We start from the raw sequence: 20,139 nt of genomic DNA on the forward strand, positions 1-20,139 counted from the left end.
AACAAAACATCTACTTGGAATAAATTGTGTGTTAAGACTTCTGATAACGATGTAAAGATTGATATTGCGTATGATGCTTCATGTAATGTGGTTTTAAATGATGCTTTATTGTCTAAACTGCATGATGCTTTACGTGATTATTTCATCATTGATCCAAAGTTTGTTGTTAATCAAAAGTTTATTGCTGGTACTAACCGAAAAGGAACCAAGAAACTTTGGGTACCTAAACTCTAGGGAATTCACATTTACATGGTTTCGACGTCTGTGTTTGGTATATCGATTCCGGTTGTTCTCTACACATGACGGGCGATAAATCCTTGCTTGTCAACTTCATTGACAAATTCCTAGGAACGGTTACATTTGGAAATGATGAGATTGCAGCAATGACGGGTTACGGAGATTTTGTGCAAAATGGCATAACAATCAAACGGGTTTCATATGTTGAGGGTTTGAGGTGCAGTTTATTTAGTGTGAGCCAATTCTGCGATGGAGATCTCAAAGTTTTGTTTGAACGTCGACAATGCTCGGTGCAATCCACTGAAGGGAATGATCTTCTTGTTGGTAAACGTTGTGCTTCACTATATACTATTGACCTCAATGATGCACCATCACATACAACCATGTGTTTGGTCACTCGTTCTACCAAAGAAAATTCATGGTTATGGCATCATCGGATGTCACACCTGAATTACAAGGGTATCAATCGATTAGTCTCTAAAGATTTAGTTGATGGTATTCCAACCTTTCAATATGATAAGCATCATGTGTGTCCATCATGTGCGATGGGTAAGCTGAAACGGACTAATCATCCGCTTAAGCAAAACCCAAGTACTTCATCGTCTTTGCAATTATTGCATATGGACTTATGTGGACCCATGCGTATTTCTAGCCTCGGTGGCAAGAAACATGTGCTTGTCATTGTTGATGACTATACCCGGTTTACATGGATTTTTCTTTTGCGAACTAAGTCAGAAACCCCTGCCATTATCATTGAATTCATTAAAAAGATTCAACGCTCTTTTAACAAACATGTTAAGAGCATCCGAACTGATAATGGGACGGAATTTAAGAATGACCCGCTTGATAGTTATTTGAAAGACCAAGGCATTGAACATCAGTTCTCTGCTGCTCGGACCCCCCAACAAAATGGAGTAGTCGAACGACGTAATCGTACGTTGTGCGAAGCAGCACGAACGATGCTTGCATACTCCAAATTACCTCCAAAAATGTGGGGGGAGGCCATTTCAACTGCATGCTATACCTAAAATCATTGTATTGTAAACAAACGTTTTGATAAAACTCCATATGAGTTATTATATGGTAGACGCCCGAATGTCAAATATTTTCGTGTTTTTGGTTGTATATGCTATGTGCTTAATGATTTTGACAGCCCCGGAAAGTTTGATCCTCATGGCGATCAGGCCATATTTCTTGGTTATTCCTCGAACAAAGTTGCTTATCGTGTTTATCATAAGCGGACAAAGATGATTAAAGAGAGCATTAACGTCAAGTTCGATGAATTTTCGGGAATGGCTTTTGAACAACTCAGTTCAAAACCGGATCCTAACCTGGCTAATACTTCTTCCGCGCAAAAGTCAATTTTCTCGAAGAAGGGTGTTCCTACGGTTACATCAGAGGAACTAGATATCTTGTTTGATAGTCTTTATACTCCTCAACAGGATTCAAATGTTCAAAGCGTACCGGTTACACCATCACAGTCAACTACTGTGGAGACTCTTCAAAGTCTTTTTGATGAAGATTCAACACCAACTGATTCACCTGTTGCTTCTTCATCCTCCCTCCAACCTCCTGTTATTGATAATCTTGAACAAGATCAAGATTCATCATTTGATACAACTCCAGCTGTTTCTCCAGATACTCTATTGAATCCATTAGATACTGTTACATCAGATCAAGCAGATCAAGGCTCAACGTCAACAACGGTTGATGTTCTGATGGATACAATTGATGTATAATCTCTTCCACACACCCGATGGACTAAAATTCATCCAATAGATCTTATTATTGGTGACGCATCTTCTCCAGTTTCAACTCGAAGGGCAACTCAGAATATGTGTCTATTCACAGCCTTTCTTAGTAAGATTGAACCAACAACGGTTGCTCAAGCTTTACTAGATCCATACTGGGTAGTTGCAATGCAAGACGAGATCAATCAATTTAAACGATTGAAAGTATGGCGATTAGTTCCAAGACCAACGGGTCAACGACCAATAGGGGTTAAGTGGATTTTCAAGAACAAGAAGGATTCTGATGGAATTGTGGTTCGAAATAAGGCATGTCTTGTGGCCAAAGGATATCGACAACAAGAGGGCATTGATTATGACGAAACGTTTGCTTCGGTTGCTAGGATTGAGGCAATTCGTCTTTTCCTTGCATTTGCTTCTCATATGAAGTTCACGGTGTTTTAAATGGATGTCAAAACTGCTTTTCTGAATGGTTATCTTCAAGAGGAAGTCTATGTTGATCAACCAGAAGGCTTTTTCGATCCCATTCATCCAAACCACGTTTACTACTTGGAGAAAGCTTTATACGGTCTGAAGCAAGCACCTCTTGGTACGAGACCTTAACAAAGTATTTGCTGGACAATGGCTTCTCTCGTGGAACGATTGATACAACGCTATTCATCCGTAAAAACCACGGTCACATTCTCTTGGTTCAAATTTACGTTGATGATATTATTTTTGGTTCCACGTCCCCGGCCTTATGCAAAGAATTTGGTGACCTTATGGCCAGCAAATTCGAAATGAGCATGCTTGACCAGTTAACTTTCTTCTTGGGGTTACAAGTAAAACAATTACCAAATGGGATTTTTATCAGTCAAACAAAGTATATCAATGATATGCTAAAACGTTTTAAAATGACTGCTTTAAAACCAATGACAACCCCAATGAGGACTTTACTGGATGCTGATACTAATGGGGAACCCTTTGATATTACGCTTTATCGAAGCATGGTTGGTTCTTTAATGTATCTGACTGCGAGTCAACCAGATATTACACTTGCCGTAACTGTCTGTGCCCGCTTTCAGTCCAACCCTAAGAAATCTCACTCCAAAGCGGTTGTTAGGATTTTTCAATACCTTAAAGGTACACCTAACCTTGGGATCTGGTATCCTCATGGATCCGATTTCAATCTCACTGCTTATACTGATGCGGATCATGGTGGTTGCCATGTTGATAGAAAGAGCACATCTGGATCAATTCAGATGTTGGGGAATAGACTAGTTGGTTGGTCATCCAAAAAGCAGAACTGTGTGTCTTTATCAACGGCTGAGTCTGAGTACATTGCTGCTGCTCACTGTTGTTCACAAGTTTTGTGGATGCAAACTCAACTCTTGGACTATGGCTTTAAGATTTCTAAGACCCCGATCTATTGTGATTCACAAAGTGCTATTGCAATAACAAGCAACCCGGTTCAGCATTCTAAAACTAAACACATAGATATTCGTTATCATTTCATTAAGGACCATGTAGAGAAAGGGGATATAGAGTTATACTTTGTGCCTACTAAAGTGCAATTAGCTGACATGTTCACTAAGCCTTTAGATGAACTTAGGCTAAATTTCTTGATCAAAGAGATTGGCATGGTAGAGTATAGTGCTTGATATTCCTTAGATCTGTTGGAACTTATTTTTGGGATCTTGTGTTTAGGGGGAGTAGATACTTTCTAGGGGGAGCAACTAAGTTTCAGTGCTTTAGATAATTTTTCTTTAAGGGACTGCCTTTAGATTAATGATAACTTCCTAGATATATTTGTTCAATGGTTATGCAAGGGGGAGGTAACTCATTGATATCCTATTTCAAGGGGGAGTTAATTCATTTTCTTGGGAATATAATCAAAATGCTGATTTACTTTCTTGTATATCACATTTTGAGGGGGAGAAAAAGGGAGAAAATGAGAAAATAATTCATAAATATTGTTTTTAAAAAGTGAATTCAAAATTTCTTTGTTTTTATCTGAAATAATTCACTATGGCTTGTATACATCTCATTATGCAACCCGTGTCAACAATTGGTATCACTGAAGATTTGTACTTTGTATAAAATTCAAAGTTCTTTTAAGTACAAATCTTATTTTGAAAAATTCATAAAAATTGGAAAAGATAAAATCCAAAAATATTTAAATTTTACTGAATAAATGCTATTTTTAGCATTTTACCGAGTCTGACAACCAGCAGTACAGATTCGGTAAGTTCAAAGTTTTCAGAAATTGTCTCAGAATTGTTTTTCATGAAAAGATTGAAATGGATTTCAAGAGGAAAAATCAATTTTCAAAATTTGGAGTTAAATTGTTAAAGTTTTGAAAAATTGGACTGTTTCGGTATATTAGGCCAATTCTGTAAAGCCCATTCGGTATTTTACTTTCGGTATCTATAAAAGGAGAGTCAAAGTCAAACATTACTCTCTTACTGTTATTAATTACCTACCGAGTCTGTTGATTATACCGAATCTGCCTAATTCTACCGAGTCCGTCATTATGTTTCTTCAAATTCTTGGTAATTGTTCATTTTAATCAATGTTTAAGATATATAATTGTAGATCTGAGATAATTAAGTTCAACTACCTGGGCCAGCTAATCCTCCACTTAGGGTGAACCTCAAACGATCTAGGGTAGCACACCAAGCTCAACCCGTGAGGATCAGGGAATCTAGTCCAACTAGGATTGAACCAACCCTTTTCACAACACCCGAAGTAAGCAGTGACACTTCAGCAACAGCATCTAAATCATCTCCTGAACATTCTCCTAAGAGAACTCGATACATGCCTGATGAGATGATTCAGACGCCGCCAACCCAACGAGTAACTAGATCTAGGACTTCGACACCCATCGTCCGCCAAACAGTTACTCCAACCATTGGTGATATGGACCAAGACCAAGAGCCAATTAGGTCACCCACACCTATCTCCGTATCACATCCAAGAATAATAGTAAGCCCTACGCTAAATGAAGCGCAAGCTTCGGTAGGCAAGAGATCTAAATGCACGGATGGTAAAATGACCACTAAACCCATCCAATCTAAACAGGACTTAATAATAAATCCTACAAAGCAAGGTGCTTCGGCATCTAAGGAAGTAAAGTCTTCCTCTGCAGTAAAGTCTGCGTTGACTCAATCGATTGAGGAAACTCAATCATTGAAGTCCAGAACGGCCGAAGGGGAGCCGAAAAATCTTGAAAAGGCACCCTGCGTATCGGCTGGAAATCCTCCTGTACCTCAACGTACAACAGGGTCTCGAGGTCCGGCTTATCTTGATGAGGAAGATCTGCCGCGTCCCATGGAAACGAGTCAACATGACAATCCTTCGGGATATTTATCAGACTTCCAGCATACTATTCCCTTGGTTCATGAAAGTGATCCATTGGTTCAAACCACTTCTCTTCCGGATTCTGAATCTCAGGGTCTGGAGGAAGAGTCTTTAACTGAAAGAGATGTGCCACCTCATGGTATATCAATGATTTCAGGCGTCGGGGATAGCAATATCTCTGCGAGAACTAAACCGACGGGTAGTCCTGCTACTTTGTCAGAGTCCCATGAGACCAAAGTCATGGAGGCGGATGCTTCGAAAGAAACTTCGCCGGTGACAACTCCGGTTGTTACCCAACCTCCATCAGAAGGGGATATCACGAATCTGACTAGTAGTATGTATAGCCCTACATATAAGAATAATACCTCACAATCATCCTTACCTACCCTCACGGCAACTCAAACACTTCCACCAACATCGCCTTCAACAGTTGCTGCTGCTGGTGTTCCTATTGTTACTTTTCCACCATCACCTTCTCGTTTACCACATTTCTATGATGCTTTGGAGCAAGAATATTTCAGTCGTATGTTTTCTAGAGTCAATCTAGATGTTCTTCAACGCACTTCACTTCAAGCATTGTTTCGTGCTCGTGTTCGATATCCACTTAATTCCTGCTCTTCTCCGTTGAGTCCTCACCGTGATGATGAACATGACGATTCTGATCCTCAGAATAGCCATGAGGGGGAGATAGGAATAGATGGAGAATATCTAACAGTAAACATTTCAACTAAGGGTGGTGGTGTAAGGTCTTCATCAGCTTCACAAGCTCAACAAGTTCAGATGGAATCAGAAATAGTTACTACACATGATGAAATGGATTCTTCTGATGACGATGAAGACAATCTTTATGTTAATCCAAATGAAGATGAGATCTTTGATCATATTGAAGATGATGATGTTCCAAATAATGATGCAACAAATCCTACTGGTCATTCATCAAATTCTACACCCTCATCGAGTTCAAATTCAACAAATGCTAATGAAAGTTCAACTTCTGGTACATCTACATCAAGTGAAACAGTGAATTCCAGATTCAAATACAATCATGGAATATTCTTTAAGAATCAGGAGCAAAGATTATTGTTGGGAGTAGAACATGATTTTATAATGTTACGAAACACATTCATCGAAGAAAATGCTTACAAGATCTTCCGCATCAATGAATTACCAAGGAGTTAAAGGCGTACTTATATAGGTTCACGATTGCTTCCAGCAAGTGAAAGGAATTGGTATGAGTTTATGTAGAGGAAACATATCAACAAAGATGAAGATGATTTGTGGCTTCAAAGAAAATATCGTATTTCAGAAGTGTTGAATATTACTCGAGTCGGAGTAGAGATAAGCGAAAAGAAAGACGTCATCAGTCAGTTCCACGTTATCAGAGAAGATGAGAAAGAGTACAAGTTCACTGAAATAGATTTTCATAATCTAGATATGCTTGACATCATTCACATCTACAACTACCTCAGTATCATCACCATAGACCTTTTGCTAAGGCTCAAGCTTTGAAAGCTGTGAAAAGATACATGATGGAGACAATTGAACTGATGAGACGTGAAGACTTTCAAATAGGTCTCGAAGCAAAAAGGAAAAAGATTCGAATTACGTATCCGAATCAATTTACAGAGGGACTGAAGGATATGAGGATGTTTCAAATGCAATTCGAACCCGAAGGGTTTGTTTTTGTAAATTCTCAAAAAGAAAAGGTGTTCATTCGTACTGAAGAGCTAAACAAATATTCAGATGGAACACTTAAGGCTGCACTGAAGTATCTTAAGATTCATCAAAGCAAGTTCTGTGACATTGACATGATAATGGGTCTTGGAGAATTCTTAAAGCATATAAGAGATCGTCTGAAACTCCAGGTTCGTACAAGACAGTTTGAGATACTTCGTGGATAGAGAAAGAGAAGATATTTCAAGGAAATTGATGAATATCCATTATATGAGGGAGATCCAAGAAAAGCGTGGGGTGTCTGGAAACCTTCTAAGCAAATTTCAGAAAATCAAGTAGAAGTTTCAAAACCAGATGGCACACGATGGAAACTAACGTTTGGACCTCTCAAGATTACAAAATAGGATTATGTTGTAAAGTTCACATTTAACACTAAGGGGGAGATTGTTAGGACCCCGAGGTTGTATAGTGTTAATGTGAAATAAGCTTAATTGAAGGTTCCTTAGAAGAGGGCTATATAAGGAACCTAAGTAGTCCTAATTAGATAGCCATTGCATTGTAACTGAGTTCTAGAAGCTGTGGAATGTAATTGTACCGATTCTCTCTAATACCGAGTCTCATGCTTACATACCGAATCTCTCTTTATCTTATCATTTTTCTCAATCTCAACATGATCTGACCTATCAAACTCCATTTTGTTGAGGAGTTCTATCAGCAGAAAATTTTTGACCAATTCCAGATTCTTCACAAAAATTAATTAATGTAACATTCTTGAACTCAGTACCATGATCACTTCTCAATTGTTTAACAAGAACACCTTTTTGAACCTGCTCTCTCTTGATCAAATTGATGATTTTTTCAGGAGCATCACTTTTTACAGCTAAGAAAATAACCCATGTAAATCTAGAATACTCATCAACAATCACTAGAGTATATCTTTTCCCACCCAAACTACTAGTGTTCATTGAACCAAATAGATCCATGTGAAGCATATGAAGTGGATCACTGATAGTAGCCAGGGTTTTTGAGAGAAACTTTGTTTTGGTCTGTTTACCCATAATACAGGCAGAACAAGGTTTATCTTTCTTAAAAGGCTGTTGAGGCAGACCTCTTACAAGCTTCTTTTTAGAAAGCTCATTAATGTTTTTGAAATTGAGATGAGAAAGCCTTTTGTGCCAAAGCCAATTAAGTTCAGGGACAGTCTGAGAGTACAGACATGTTTCAATTCCAGCATCAACAGAATCTAGATCCAGCATATACACATTTTGAAATCTCCAGGCTACAAGTGTTGGCCTTCCTTTGGGATCATAAATAATACCAGCTTTCTTTCTTATTCTGATTTCACAATCTTCATCAGCAATTTGGCTTACACTTAGCAGATTATGCTTCAACCCTTCAACTAAAGCAACTTTCTTAAATGAAACACTTCCAGCTATAACAGTACCATAACCAATAGTCTTTGCAACTGAATTATCACCATATCTTACAGAAGGACCTTTTTCTTCAACAAACCCTACAAGATGCTATTTGCATCCAGTCATGTGTCTTGAGCAACCACTATTCAAATACCACATGTTACCCTGTTACACAAGACACAAACAAAAGAGAATGGTTAGTTTTTAAGGGGACCCACTTTTCAGTGGGTTCAGTTGGAGTGCTCTTCACTCTCCAAATAAAAGCCTTGTTTCCAATCTAAATCAACTTGTCCTTAACAGATTTTAAGACAGTTTTATTTTCACAAACTTTGAGTTTCCATATCTTCTTAATTTCCTTAGGAAAATAAGATGTTCTTTTAACTGAAGGTTTTTCTTGACTCTTGATTTTTTCATTGAGCTTAGAAATTTCCTTTTTGAGTTTTTGAATTGTCTTAGCTTGTTTTGACTTTGACCTTCTTTTAGTTAACACTTTTGGATCTGGACAAGTGTCAGTTTTAGAGGATGATTCAGAGTTGTTATTGCAACTTGACTCTTGGGTGTCAGAATCTAGGTCAGAACATACACTATTATTTTGAGAGACTAAAATGCTAGAGTCTGAAAGTTTCAAAAGTTCAGACTCTAATGGATTTTTACTTTCAAGTATTATAGTCTCAGAAGGTTCAACAGGATCTAATGACCTTACAAAAGCATTGGTTAAAATCTTTTTGTCACCATCAAATTTTACAAATGTGTTTGGTAGAATGTCAGGTTTGAATACACTTGGATCAACTTCCACATTATTATCTAATATGTAGTTTTCACCTAGTATAGCTTTGACATCATTTGGAATTTGTTTGGCAATAGCATCTGAATTCTTTTTGGAAGATACACACCAAGATTTACAAATAGATTCATAGTGTTTTGATATTTTCATTGATCTTCCTAACTCAGTATTTAATCTTTTAGTTTCTTCTGTATATGCCATTTTATATGTGTCAAGTTCTACCTCACATTTTTTTAAGATTTTAATTTCAGCATCTTTGTCTTTAATAGTGTTTTTAAGATCAAAAATTTGTGTTCTTAACCTATCAATATCATCTAAACACCATTGAAAGTCAAGCAGCAAGTACTGAAACATTCTCAATTTTTCATTATCAAGATAGTTCACAAAGTTTTGTACCTTATAAGCAGAAACTTTATTACAAGTAGAGTCTTTATCCATCTTCTCAATAGCTTTCAGATCTTCCTCAAACTTGCTAGAACTACCATCAATTATAGCCATAAGACACTTATCCTCCTCCTCATCAGGTGATGAGTCTTCATCTTCCCATGCTTCTGTGTACAAAGCTTTCTCTTGTTCTTTGTTCTTAGATCTTTCTGCTTCACTCTTTAACTTCATGTACTTAAGTTTGTATTTTCTTGCTTGGTCAACAGACTTGTTGGAGTTAGCACCTCCTTCACCCTTAGACCAGCAGTCAGCAGCTATGTGTCCTAACTTACCACACTTAAAGCATTTAGCTTTCTTTGGATCAAATGTACTCTTGCCTTTACCCTTCTTATAACCAAACTTTTTCTGCTCAATCCTTTGAGTCAAAAGAGCCATATGGACTTCCAGATCTTTGATCTCCTCATCTTCATCAGAATCACTATCATCATCAGAAGTTTCATCACTTTCAGATTCAACCTTGCTAGAGTAACTAGAGAACAATTGCTTATTCTTCTTTGTGGTAGCCACCAATGCTGCTTCTGGATCTTTAGCAGTTTCCTTAGCATTAATCTTATTCTTTAGTTGAGTTTCCTCAAAGTTTGACAGTATACCAAACAATTCACTTAACTCATAGTTATCTATCTTTTCACTGATTACCATAGATGTAATCACAGATTCAAAGTTTGAAGGTAACAGTTCAATGAACTTTTGACACAACACTTGTTGTGTTTTCTCTACCCCAACACTTTCAAGATCATTTATCAGAACCTGAAATCTTGAATGAAGATCACTCAAAGATTCTTTAGGCTGAGCAGCAAAATTTTCATAACATCTAATCAGATTCTTTTTCTTTTGAGTCTTAACAACAGTGACTCCTTCATAGTCATTAAGCAACAGATCCCACATAGCTTTAGCAGTTTTGGCATGACTGATCTTTCTTAGAATTGGAACAGTAACAGCATTTCCAATAATACTCCTTATCTTGCTATCAAGTTTGAATTTTATGGCTTCTGCCTCAGACCACCTTTCTTTTGGGGTTTCACGAAAATAAGCAGGTTGTGCAGCAACAGTATCTGTGGCAGGAACAGCAGCTATCATTGAACCAGGAATAATGGGTCCTGTTGTAAGAACATGCTCAGCTTCTTCATGAAAAGATCCTAAAAACCATAGGACTTTCAATTTCCAAGTTGCAAAGTCTGTGCCATCGAATATTGGCACACCTTCCAGCCATAACTGGAGTAGGAATGGTACTGGTAGACATATTTATAAAAATATGGATCGTTTGTAAAGATTACCGTAATAGGATTTACACCTTACCCGCTCTGATTCCAGTTATTAGTTCACAGTAATTGAACTATGAACACCAGACTCTTAATCAATAAATAAAAATTATTAGTGCAAGAATTGAGAGAACACGTTAATGAAATATATAATTGATAATGTTGATCGTGCAAGAGATACAAGTTCAAAGCAAACCATCGACCCCTATTTGTACAGATAAGCACCAAATCTAAAGATTTGATTTCCAAAACAACTTAGCTATAAATAAGGTAAAGATAAACTCAAAAACTAAACTAATATGCAAATAACTCTAAAGTTAATCTTCTGGAGATAAAACCGAATCAAAACAGATCTTCTTAAACTTTAAACATATCTCCAGAATATTCCTTAGCTTAGGCATCAAGAAATCTCAAACCGTTGACTTCAGTAAAAACCAGAGTCTGCAACTTCAGACTCTAAATCTCCAGATTCTAGCATGCTTTTGACTCATCAAATTTTCATTATAAGAAATTTGTGAAAAGAAGACATGATAATAAAGGACTCTTCATCCTTTCATCCTTTTCAAGTAAAAGTGTTTTCACTAGAGATAATTGACTCATTCACATTTATCATGCTTACCGATGGCTTTGGTTAAAAGGTCGACGTTTGAAGTCTCAATTTGTGGTATTTTACTTTGGTAGCCGTGTTTCCTCTATTATTACGTCCACCTTTAGGTCTTGTGTAGTGAATTGGCGAGTGTTGGTATTTCCGTTGTAATTCTAGCTTATTGCTAGTTACGGAGTAATGGTGTATTATTTATATTATTTATAAATTATTATTTTTAGTATACATATATGTTATGACAATTTGCTTAGCGCACCCACGCTAGCGGAAGCGATGATATAATTTGTTTGAGACAAACTTGCGAGAAATAATAGAAAGCAAATAAAGTAACTGATAACACGACGATTTAACGTGGTTCAGCAAAACCCTGCCTACGTCCACCCCAAGAGTTTCCTTTATTCTTATAATATAAAAGAACCCGATAAAAGAAAAAGTACACTATGAGTTAAACCCAAACCCAAACCCCTTAGATTTTAGTATAAAATATAAGTTTCCCGTACACTCTTTTACAATCCTTACAAGAATAAACTCTCGACCTCACAAATAAACACACTCCGTTGATAAACCTATCAACTATGTTTTTCTTTCTCTTTGTGATCTTATTTTGTGGATGTTCTTTCTATCCTTTGCAATATCACATATATATACTTGAGCATATTCATGCATGCATGGAACTTGGACAAATATCAACCAAAGTCCTAAGACAATTTTACTTTGTCCACTCCTACCTCCATGTGAAAACAAATAAATAAGTCATAGCCACTTTATTTTTCCAATGCAAAAATCAAACTTTTCCTTCTCTTTGAAATTTCCATGTAAATGTAACTAGCAAATTTGACTTTGCTAACAACATGAAAAATTCAATTTGACAACATAAATGTTTGTCAACAATTTGGACTCTGTCCAACAATATATGTGCTAGTGTTTTTTTTATCGGCTAGATTATATTAACGAAAAAAACTTCCTAGCATGATGTTGAAAGAGAAAATTACGAAGGATTAGTAAGTATATAGAGATTAGTCGTCACAAAGTGTTTAGTATTGAGTTTTATAGAGATTATTGCAGATTATTTACGTTTGTGAATGCAAATAATTTGGAAAAAAGATGTTTGATGAAAAAGTAATTATAGACTTTTTGTTAGAAAGACAATGCACTTTTGGAAAAGCAGTTTTTCAATCTCAAAAGGAAAAAAATTTCATAATCATAACAAGCGTGTGTTAATTTGGGAATATGTTTTTAAAATGCTTTTTTTTAGTTAGTTTTTTCTTTATTGATAAATAGGAGCTTTGACTAGAGTGCTTTCTCAGGCTCTGGAACTATGTCTTTAGTAGTATTAGGGAGGGAAGTATATCACTCACACCATCCCACAGAGCATTGTAGTTCAATATGGCGAAGTCGGTTACAAAGTCTATGTTCATATGCTTTCAAAATCACAAACAGATCATTCGATCTGGTCTACAAATCATTATTAACTATTAACGAAGAGAATAAGCTCTTAGGCAATCAATATAGACTAGATGAGATTCCGGTGCCATTTTCTAAAATGACGTTTTTGAAAACGCAAAATCTGGATTTAAAAAGCAACACCACACAACAAATAACAATGATGATATATATACAGTCTTCAAAATAATGCAAAAGTGAGAGAGTATTTTTTATTACTAAAGTAGAAGCTTAAGAATGGAGTATTATATGTAACACATTCAAAGAAAAATTCAAATAAATTATTACTCGTTGAATAACTCATCTCCTGATTTTAGTCGCTTGATAGATCCTTGCACATGACTCAACTGCATCCAGTAATTAAATGAGGTTATCAATGTTCTTATAAAATGAATTAACTAGTAATTATAATTATAATTATTAATATTAAATATTAAAAATTATAAAAAAAAAAAGATGTTTTCATTTCCGTCATTTCTCATTATCCTTATAACTTACGGTAGCCACCGCCATCATCTAAGCTCTGTTCCGGCCGTCAGCTTGGCCGAAGGTTCAGAGAGACTCCCCGAGCCCTACTCTTCTCTTCTTTTATATACTTCTATTTTCATAGATTTTTTCTCTGGTAAGTTTCTCGAATTTCATTTTTATACCGCTTATATTTTGCATTGTCTCTTTATGTAGTTGATCATGCATAGATTTTCATAAGAAATTATATTCATGATTTACGAATAATGTGGACTTTAAGGATCTTAATATTTAACTTCCGGTAAGGCTACCGTGAATAACCCATATCTATATGATGATACCGACAAGGTGCGTAAATTTTTAAGTCCACTATCTATAAAGTTCGTTGATCGATGGCCCCAAAAAAGGTCGTTATGGGTTACCGTCGTAAAAGATTGGTATGTTAACCTTGAACGATGATGTGATGATGGTGATTTACGTAACTCGGTTGTCGATTTGACAGAGTATAGACTACGTAAATGTTGTGTCGATTATTGATGTCTAGGGTTTGTATTTACGGATCCTCGTAGGGTTTTTTATTTTGCCGTCGATCGATCCCGTTGATCGAACGGCATGCAAATCGTTAACTACCCTCCCGAGATCATCATCTCGGTTAGGATTATCCACGGTTTATAGACCGGAGGTTAATGTCACTGACTCCTAAAAAACCCCTCTTCAATCTCGATCAGTGGTGTGTTTTCTAGCGGAAAATATATGCTTGATCAATTGTTGTTTTCATTGAGAGGCGCAACATAATGTCTCGTACTCCTGCAATCATACGTTCGGGTGTCGTGAAAGTTTTTTTTCTTCTTATTGAACTATTAATTTGTTATATCCGGTTCAAATACAGAACATCTTTCGTGCAACTGCTCGCGCGCTCTTTTGCGTATCTGTTTGAGTACAACGCGATTGTTCGTGTGGTTTTTACACGCATCTGTCCACTGTTTAACGCACAATTTTCACACGGTTTTATGCGCAATTATCCTCAGTTTTACGCACAGCTATTCGCGCAGTATTCTGTGAACTTGCTTTTCCGTAGCATAATGAGGAGTTCAATACGATACTTGACAAAGATATCATACTGAACTTGGACGACTTGATGATGTAGGGTATTTCAATTGGGCTTGTATGTTGACTTGGACCACAAGTCACTTAAACCCTAATTCCCATCTATAACTACAGGGTGAAAAGGAAAAATTATCACCTTGATACTAAACCGGATCAATCCCGAGATCTTATTTGAAATTGGAAGATCTAGGATAGGCGGCCAAACTCTAGAGATGCCATGCACATGGACCGGGTGAGTAGCGATGCATCTCCGTGGACCGCTCATCAAGCCATCGAGACTCAGTTCTTCCACCGCATACGACCTCCATTCTTTTACCTAATATCTGCTTCCTATCGATCGTCTCAACAATCAGATCATCTCAACTCGACGAGACTACTATCGAGCTAGAGTTTTTACCTACAGATCCTCGTATTGTTTTTTCCCTTGCCGTCGATCGATCTCGTTGATCGGATGACCGGAAAATCTTAGACAACCCTGCTGAGATCATTATCTCGGCTAGGGTTATTCATGGTTTACGGACCGTAGGTTAATGTCGCTGACCCCTAAAAAACTCCTCTTCTATCGCGATCAAGGGTACGTTTTCTACCAGAAAAGTATATGCTTGATCAGTAGTCTAAGGTAGTGGAAGGTGGAGATTTCGGGTGGTTTCATTTTTTTTTTTTTTTTTTGTCATTACGGTGGCGTTCGGGGTGGTAGTTTTCAGGGTGATTGTGTCGGCCCAATCAATTTTAAGGGTGTTTTCGGGTAGGCGCAATCAATTTCCAAGATGGTTTCAGGTAGTCCCGATCGATTTTCAGGGTGGTTTGGGGTAGTTTTATTATGATTTCGGGTATTTTTTTTACTTAGATTTTGAATAGTTTGTATTTAGATTTCGGGAGGTTTCAGATAGTAGTTTCATATGGTTTCAGTTTGTGGTGTTAGTTGCTGGTTACTCGTTAATAACGCGCATTTTATATACATTTTACGCACGTCATCGGTTCCAAATTTGATTCTTTTGACAAAGTTTTGAAAAGTAATGCTTGTCATTTGTGCAAGAAGATAGTTTCAAGCAAAGACTGATAAAAGGGAGCATCAAGGTTGATATAAGTGAAGAGTTCAACTTAATAGTGATTAAACGAGAGAAAAATGCAAAGTCAGCATCAGATGCGGTGCATCGTTCTTTGTAAAGAGATCACAAATTAACAGAAGTCAAAATATGTGGCGCATCACCTCAGATGCGGCGCATGGCCCTGTACGCGTTAAAGGATGCGGCGCATCCTTAGAGATGCGGCGCATCGATGTCTAGATTGGCCAGCAAGTTACGAATTTCTTATAAATAGGGGAAGGGTTTTGGCCATTTATCACATATGAATTCTGGAGAGAAAGAGGTCGAATTTAAGGGGTTTATAATATCTTTCACCTCATTTAAGCTAGGGCATCATCAAAATTGAAGATTGGATCAAGATTATCATTGGTACTTTTAGTATTCATTATTTTAATGATTTAATTGTGAATTCCATCATGCGTGTTTAATTGTTTCATCTTTAATAATGCTTGACTAAATTTTTATTGTATTCCCTTTAATGTAAGATTTATAATTTTAGATTGTTCTATACTTTGGTTTATTTAAGTTATTATGTTTAATTAATCGTGTTCTTCCATAGATTCACTGTTGTGATTGTTTATATGCTTTAATTCACTTATATGGATTATTGACTAGTTATTGTGGGATAATTAGTGTTAAATAGTTCATACTTTAACACTTAGTGATTTAGATATCTACATGTGAGTGTAGGTGGTAATTGAATGGTATTGTGACAACATAATTGTGTAGACTATTTAGAGTGATCTTAATAGGTTAGGTTTTACGTAAGTTTGGCCAAAGAAGAGTCTCATTGATTAAACATGGTAAAATCTATGAATGATGTTATTGTGAGTTGATTGAATTCATTGATCTTAGTTATTGATATTATGATGTTGATATAACTATTTACTCGTAACTTTAAATAACATGCTTAAATTTAAAAGAACAATCCTAGTCATTTGTTGGGCATTAAAGTGAATACTGTTTCTCTCATCTGATTATTCATTTAGTTTAATTTCAAATCAAAACACACCATTTACTTAGAATAATTATTAATTTTTAAAATTTTAATTAACTGCTCGCTGTGGAACGAACCGGTCTTTTACTTATTAATTGTTATACGATTGATTTTAGTTTTCTGACTTGTGTGATAATTGTTAAGTATTTTGCTAGTTAATCTTATAACATCACTAGTATAACTTTGGGTTTCTTTGTCATCATTTGAGAATCCGGTTTCTTCCGCTGTTGATGTTGGAGTCGATGATATCATCATGTTGAAAATGTATGTTGTTAACTTGTTCGTACTACTAATACATATGAGAAGTATATTGTTGTCTTAAACAATTCAACCACATGAGTCAATTTAGTAATGTTGAATGAAATGAAAAAGATAATCGATATATAAGGACGTTACTTGTTATAACTCCTATATGACAAGGTGTGTGATAATTTTAAGAGTTAAAGCAAAAAATAGGCTACAAACTTACACAAATGTATCGATGTCGCCCACAAACTCATTTCCATCCTACTGTCGCCTACAAACTTTCAAAAAATGTGCTAATATCAACATTTTATATTTTTGACCTGTTGAATACTAAATTTGACCTGATAAATTTTTTTTTCTTTTGTAAAAAAAATAGGGATATTGACTAAAATACACTTTTTAAAAACCTTTTATCACAAAATACACTTTTTTGAAAAAAATTGTCAATATACACCATCAGGGCGACCGAGACTTTGGTCGACCACCATTATAACATGGTCGACTGCGTAGTCGACCAACCCTAACAAGGTAGTCGACCGACCATTACAAGGTGGTCGACCACTCTTATTCGAACAAAAATTGGGTCGACTACCATTATATCATGGTTGACTACGTAGTCGACCAACACTAACAAGGTGGTCGACCAACCATTACAAGGTGGTCGACCAAAATAATTAAAAAAAAAAAAAAAAGAAAAAAAAAAACCTTCCCAAATGCAACTCAAACGTGAAGATGTAAAGTTGAATAAATTGAAGATGTAAACTAATTCTAAATCAATCCTTGAGCATCAAAAAGATGTTTTTTATGAAGATTATAACACCAAAATATCAAATTATTGCAAACGCATCTTCAAATATGCAAGTGAAGTTGAACAACCCATTACCTGCAAATATGCGACTGTGATGATTTAGTTCTGTATATGCATATTTATTTATTTACAAAATTGTTTAATTGATTTGCCAACTCACCACAAATATGCAATTTTTGTATATGCAAAATACGCCAGCTGTTTTGGTAGAACTTTCCACCCAGTTCACCACAAACATTTTTTTAGCAAAGCAATCACATGGTCGACCACCTTGTAATGGTTGGTCGACCACTTTGTTATATTGGTCGACTACGCAGTCAACCATAATATAATGGTAGTCGACCCAATTTTTGTTCGAATAAGATTGGTCGACCACCTTGTAATGGTCGGTCGACTACCTTGTTAGAGTTGGTCGACTACGCAGTCAACCATGTTATAATGGTGGTCGACCAAAGTCTTGGTCGCCCTGATGGTGTATATTGACAATTTTTTTTTAAAAAGTGTATTTTGTGATAAAAGATTAAAAAAGTGTATTTGAGCCAATTAAGATCCAATTCACGAACGATACGTGTTGATTTGATATCATTTTTAACCAGTTTAGCCGGTAGCAAGTCATTTTTGTTTACATTGGTACACTTTTTGAAAGTTTTTGTTTACATCGGTACACTTTTTGAAAGTTTGTAGGCGACAATAGGACGGAAATGAATTTGTGGGTGACATCGGTACATTTGTGTAAGTTTGTAGCCTATTTTTGGCTTTAACCCTAATTTTAATTCATAACTTTAACCTTTAAAGGACGTCCCTTTTATAATTATGTTTGAAAAGGTTTATGATAAGTTTGTCTGATTTCTTGTTTGATTTTGAAGGTATGCGATTGTTTTATATATATATATATATATATATATATATATATATATATATATATATATATATATATATATATATATATATATATATATATATATATCATGCGGTGGTTTACGGTGGTTTTCATTGTGGTTTCGAGCAGTACTTTTAAGTGGTTCGGCTAGTGGTTTCGGATGGTTTTAAGTTGTGGTGTTAATACATGGTTACCTGGATTCGTGTTGGTATTTCATGTTGTTTTGGATGCATTTTCAAGTGACAATATGTTAGGGGTGGTTGTGTTGTGTGAGATCTTTATGATCGAACAATGAAATTTATCAATTGAAAATGGAGAAATTAATGACACATGTACTCACCTCACAAGGTTCTTCTTCTTGATGATTATTGTCCTTCAACATCACCTCAAAATGAAAATGAGGAATATGTGCCCACTTTATATACATGGCAATATCAGAAACAAACCATTTAACTTTCAAAACCATAAATATAAAAAAATGAAAAAGGACAACATATAGATTAGTTAAATTGAAACTTTGACAAAAGTCGTAAACTTACATTTTTGGCAGCTGAACTAAACGCTTCTCTATGACTAATATTTGGATTTGTAGCTTTAATTCTTTGAATCTCCTGTCTAAATATCAGCTCCATTAATAACCATAATAATTATAACAACCTTACACTGTAAATTAAATTTTCAATCGAAAATGAGAGCATCAGTCTTGTTACTTGATGAACTTGTTATATGCCGATGGAACGCGTGTCTTTTTTTCTGGAGCTGAAAAAAGTTAATCTATATAAGAAATTAAAGATATTAAGAAAGACGATGAGTGAACTTGTTGAGAAAAATTAAGATGAACTTACGACGATTGATGGTGTTTTGATTGTTTGTAATTGGATCTTGAGGCGTTGTCACCGTCAAATCTTTTGAGGACGAGACCATATCAATACTTGAAATTAGAGGTGTGTGGTTGGGAACCTGCTGGATTACATGTTTAGGCTATTTGAAAAATGTCAATATTATAAATCAAAATTAGCTAAGATTAACGGTTTTTTTGATAAAACATAATGATTAAACATTAAATATATAATTCAAAGGTCTTAATTAAACTTAGTTATAAACGACAATAAGATATTTGATCATCATTGTGAATCAACCATATTAGCGATGTAAGGTTGTAAGGAGGATATTAAAGAATGAAATTATTATTTGACAAGTGTTTTTAGATAATTGTTTAATACTTCGTAAGTGCTTTAGTACATATAATATTAGAGGATATTAGATTAAATAGATATGCCAAATGATTAAAAGAATATTTAAGCTATGAGATTATTTGTCATTATATGTCACTAATAAACTGAATGTGAAAAAAATATATTTCTGAACTATTTGATTACGAGGCAATTAAAGGCACCTCATGAACGAGAATACTTGAGTGAAATTGTATCACAAATTCCAATTGGTGAAAAAGGTCCATAGCTAGTGGATCTACTATGGAGAAAAATGTGACATGTTTGTTTATTTATTTGAAAATTAACTTAGGTTGAAACCAAATGGAGGACATTGATATGACTGAATCTTCCACATATCATATGCAAAAGTTAGAAGAATGGACTACACTC

This window comes from Rutidosis leptorrhynchoides, chromosome 1 (genome assembly GCF_046630445.1).
Source record: "Rutidosis leptorrhynchoides isolate AG116_Rl617_1_P2 chromosome 1, CSIRO_AGI_Rlap_v1, whole genome shotgun sequence".
NCBI classification, from domain to species: Eukaryota; Viridiplantae; Streptophyta; class Magnoliopsida; order Asterales; family Asteraceae; genus Rutidosis; species Rutidosis leptorrhynchoides.